Here is a 4,850-nt window from a genome sequence, read left to right as displayed (position 1 = left end):
GCTGGGCACGTCTTGGCTGCCTTCTCTAAATGAGACATAGGGATTGGCAGGACTGTAAGGCATCGCCTTGCAGCAGGGATGTCCCTGTCCCTGGGGATGAGCTGTGGCAGCTGCTCTCAGCAAGCAGGCAGCCAAAGGGAGGGGGAAAGGTGTACGAAGAAAGGCAGGCAAGAAAGAGAGAAGGTGGAGGAGGAAGCCAGGGTGGGACTGAGGGAAGGAGTGAGGCCCAGGGGCTGGTCTGGTGCTGCAGAAGCAGCAACAACAGGAGGAGTGGGAGGGAGAGAGGCAAATAGCGACATGCTCAGTGGCCCGGTTCTTGCCTGCAGCTTCTGTGGCCGAAGCTGCTGCAATATGTGGTGCCGGCCCAATACACAGGAGTGCTGGTCCCGCTCTGCCGCTGCCTGTGTGAGCTGGCCAAGAGGCAGGAAAGAGCAGCATTCGAGGTGGAGCAGAAAGCCCACAAGCTCCTGCAGTCTGAGGAGCAAGGTGGGAAGCAGAAGGCGAAGGCGGCGCAGCTGGAGTCCCCTTTAGCTGTGTGCAGGGTCGTGGGACATTGTGTGAGCTGCGCATCTTATGTGGCTTTTCTTTGTGCCCACAGCTGCTCTGCCAGAACCTCAGGCCCTGCTGGTTTGCCTGTTGGTGAGTAAGAGGACCCCAGGAAGGAGCTTTTGTGGTTGCAGGGAGGGCAGTGGGAGGAAGAGATGGTGCTGAGGCCAGTGCAGGGCACCCAAGGAGGTGGCAGGAGGATGTCAGAGGGTGCCTGAGCTGCCCCTACCCATCAGGAGCTCCTACCCCACTTGGGGAATGGCAGCGCACAGGCGAGGCTGTCGGCTGCCTCCTGCCATCCAGGGCAATGCCAACCCCCCTGACTGCCTGCTTGTGGGGCGGCCAGGGCTCCTGGGGCWCTCACAAACCCATCTCTCTTGTGCCCTGGCCTAGGTGGTGGCAGCGGTGACTCCCCACGCAGGCGGTGGCCGTGGAGCTGCGGCCCTGCAGCTGCTGCAGGTGCTTCCCGCATGATCCATGCAAGCGTGGGGGCGAGCTGGGCTGCAGAGATCCCCCTGCTGCTGCAGCAGCTGGCAGGTAAAGTGCTGGTGGGAGAGAGAGGCTGCGTGCAGAGAGGGCAGCTCCTAGGCTGGCGGAGGGGATGGGGCCGAGTTTGCCAGAGCTTCTCAGCTCAATGGCCTGAGGCTTTGGGGCTGAGACACAGTGCTGGAATAGCAGCAAGGGCATCTGATTGCTCTGGCTTTGCAGGAACAACTCCAAGCACTCTGGACAGGGCTGAATGGGAGAGCCTTCTGCTGAAGGTACAGCATCCCTGTGGGGCACACGTGGATGGGGCAAGCAGGGCTGGGAAAAGTGCTGGGAGGAACCTCAGAGCTCCCTGCCGAAGCGCTGAGCGGCACAGCATATCCGGAGGCCTCAGTGGCTGCCCTGGCCACAGGTGCTGCCCGCTCATAAGAGCTGCTCTCGGCACGTGCAGAATGGCTGAGAACGAAGGCAGCTGAAGGCTGGGGCAGAGGCCTCCCTGCCCATGGTACTGCTGTGTGTGCTGTGCTGGTGTATGCTGTGCCTAAGGGGCTTGAGTGGCACGTTAGGGGAAGATCGTGAGGCAGGGTGCAGGAGGGGCAGGTGGGGAGATGGGCAGTCATGAGGGGGTGCTTGGCCCCCACCGTATCCAGGGTCACTTAGGCGCACACAAGGTCCTGGCCAAGGATAGGGGGGCATTTGCTTTATCTCCCGTTTCATCCTAGTTCCTGCAAATGTCACTGGATATCATCGCCAGCGACATCTGGACCATTAACCTGAGCCAGGAACTGATCTGTCAGCTGGTCTGCTCTCCACGCCTGTCCTGGGAAAAGGTTTGTTCCCTTTTCACTGGTTTGTTCCCTTGCTGCGGCTCTACCGGGAGGGCTGCCAGGTGAGGGCTTGGGGCACGTGGCAGAGCCAGGTGGCTGCCACCAGCTCCAGCCTCTCCTTGTCCTTCCCGTGTGCCCCTCTCCTGTCACAGCGGTGCCAGTGCTGCTCGCCCTACTCACCTGGGCCGGGGTCTGTGGGGTCTTTCTGGCAGGGAGGCAAGGCAGCTGCTTCGCTTCCCATAGGAGACTCCTCCCCAGGAAGGAAGAGGAGGTTTCCTTGCTGGCTACCTAGAGTAGGTAGTCAGGTGTCAAGCCAGGCTCCACAGGCATCCCAGAGTGTGCAGTGTTCTCCACATACTGTGCTAGAGACAGATTGCCTCCAGACAGATTGCTCTCTTTGAAGAGCTCAAAGTATGTTTTTCTCCTCTGGGATCAGGATGCGCAACTAAAGCTCTTCCTGGTGCAGAGCATCACTGAAATCAGCCTAGCCATCCAGGCTGCTGGGGTCAGCCCCAGGTTAGAGCTTTGCCGCAAGCGGGAGCTGCTGCAGACACTGTTGGTGAGTGCCCAGAGCCAGGGCCATCGTGAAGGGGAGCTTTGGGCTCTGCCACGGGGCAGATTTGCGCAGAGGCGCAATGGTCTCCTGGGGCAGTGCGCAAGGTGCTGAGGACCGTGAGTCACATCCCCAGCTGGTGGATCACATCGGGTCTGACACTTGAGGCCATGGTAGAGAGTGCCTTGCATGTGGGCACTGAGGAGCTGCCAGCCACATGGGAGCCATAGGGGTGGTGGGGCAAGTGCCTGCAGGGTCTGTCGGCAAAGGCTGTGGCCAGGATGGTCAGGATGCCTCTCCCTGCTGCCTACGTTCAACGTTTCCTTCTGTGACTTGCAGGAGGTGATTCAGGAGGAGCCCCAGCAGTCCCCAGTGCACCCACGGGCCATTGTGGCCATGGAGCAGTTGAGGTAGGGTCTATCCCTGGGGCTGTGGGAATCAGTGTGTGTGTCAGCCCATCTGGCCAGCCTGGTTGGGGCTGCACATACTGGATTTGACGATGTTGATCCGGACAGAGGCAGTCATCAATTGACTTGCTCCGGAGAGCATTAGTAAGCCCCATCTCTGTCCTTTCTCCCTCTCTTCTCCTGACAGCAAGCTGAAGCTCCACATGAGCAGGGCAGAAAAGTGCAGCCTCCTGTCTCAGTGCTGCCAGGGTATCGTGTGCCTGCGTCACCCAGAGCAGGTGGAGGTGAGAGAGGAGTCAGCAGGAGCTGCTCCAGGAGTGCCGGTCCCCACGACCCTCTAGGCTCCGTGTGCTCCGGCAGCTGCTGGAGTCTGTGCGAGGTGCCCGGCCTCATCCGCTCTTTCTGGTGTCAGGCTGTACAGGCGTCGTTCCTGTGAGCGCTGAGCCAGCTCTCAGCAATCCTTTTCTGGGCAGAGCCAGCACCCATGCGCCTTCAGGACGTGGGGCAGGTGAGTGTCCCTGGGCAGCAGGGAAACATCTCCTCTGCCAGAGAGGGGCAGAGCTGTGGGGATCTCACCTGTGGGCCTGGTCTTTGGAGAGGAGCTTCGTTTTAACTTGGTGCAACCCTCAGACAGTTGGACAGTGAAATGGCCCTAGTTTCAGGCCCTCATGACCTGATTTCACATCCACGCTTTTGCCATCAGCTGCAGCAACTACCTTACATGTGACTTGCAGTGTCCTGCAGCCCTCTAGACCAGCCTCACCATCTCCCCAGCCACAGCTTGGAGCAAAGGGCACTGCACAAATCAATGCTGCCCACAGCAAGAGCAGCCTGGACTGAGGCTGTGGCAGGGAGGTCCCTATAGGGACTCCAGGTTGGCAGTGGTTCAAAGATTCAAAGACACCGGGGCCGTGGAGCTGGCACGGCCAGGAAAGGAGAATGATTGTGCAGTGAGACAGATCCTGCAGTGAGACAGATCCCCCTGTGGCAGGTTCTGCAGTGCTGGCTCACATCAGCACACTTGTGAGCGGGAGAGGGCCCTGCAGGTGTGCAACTGGCTGCTGGGCGCTTATGAAGAGGGTTGTGGGAACCAGGTGAGCAGGGAGGCTGCACACAGGGAGCTCTGTGTGGACAAGACCTGCGTTGAGGTCTCTTGGGTCTGCAGGACGGCCCCCAGCAGTGCCCCGGCTCACACGTGGCATGGCCGGGAGAGGGTGAGGAGCTGCTGGGCTCCTGGTGACCTCTTTGCCTGCCTCTTGCTCCCACAGCGAGGCCGTCCCTGCCAGCAGATTGGTTCCCTGGCGGCACTGCTGGAGCTTCTGACAAGCGACACCTCGAGTGCGTCCCGGCAGCACGCAGCAGCCTGCCTTGGGCACCTGCTCCAAATAGGAGGTAAGGAGAGCCGCACAGGGCCATTCTAGCGGCTGCCCAAGGGCAGGACCTGGTCCCAGCAAGAGGGACTGTCCCCCTAAATGGACGGCCCATTGCCTGGTTTCCAAAGGCATAAGATGTATGGTGAGGCCCTGGCTTCTCTGGCCTTCGCTGCCCTGTCTCAGATCCTCTACTGTGGACACGTGAGGCTGGTGCCACACTCCCCCTGCCCTACAAATGTAGCTCTTCTCCTTGTTGCAGCCCAGACCATGGATGTGGCACCCCAGGCCAAGGAGATGGGTACCTGCGTGAGAGGCTCAACACCATCGCCTCCAAGTCTCTGCTGGTGACCTCTGCCAGCATCACAAAAGTAAGTGGAGCCTGAGAAGTGGGCTTGTGTCAGAATGAGTGGTGGCAGGGGTGAGGGACAAATGCACTTCACTCGTATGAAAGAAATAATAACAGGATTTATTAATATGGACAATGATTTCACAAGATTCTATGGCAAGGTCACTTATTATTCACTGCATGGAGGCACAAGATAATACAAGATTATCTTGGGATACCCTCCCGTTGGGTCACGAGGTTCAGATTGGACCCCCTTGCTTTCCAGGCTCCTTCTGAGAGGAGTCTGGGTGCGGCTGAATCCAATCCTAGTCC

The 4,850-nt window shown here is 59.4% G+C and overlaps 1 long non-coding RNA gene across 1 annotated transcript; it reads left to right on the top strand.

Moving 5' to 3' along the window:
• The first annotated feature begins 1,032 nt into the window (after positions 1-1,032).
• Positions 1,033-1,777, top strand: LOC112952057. Its single transcript, XR_003250321.1, has 3 exons — positions 1,033-1,083; positions 1,255-1,307; positions 1,755-1,777. It is a non-coding gene; the product is annotated as an uncharacterized LOC112952057 (long non-coding RNA).
• Positions 1,778-4,850: the final 3,073 nt, after the last annotated feature.

This window comes from Nothoprocta perdicaria, unplaced genomic scaffold, assembly GCF_003342845.1.
Source record: "Nothoprocta perdicaria isolate Ctin4 unplaced genomic scaffold, notPer1 scaffold_389, whole genome shotgun sequence".
Classification (NCBI taxonomy): Eukaryota; Metazoa; Chordata; class Aves; order Tinamiformes; family Tinamidae; genus Nothoprocta; species Nothoprocta perdicaria.
The sequence above is the reverse complement of the archived record's forward strand: the minus strand, read 5'-3'. Positions and strand labels throughout refer to the sequence as shown.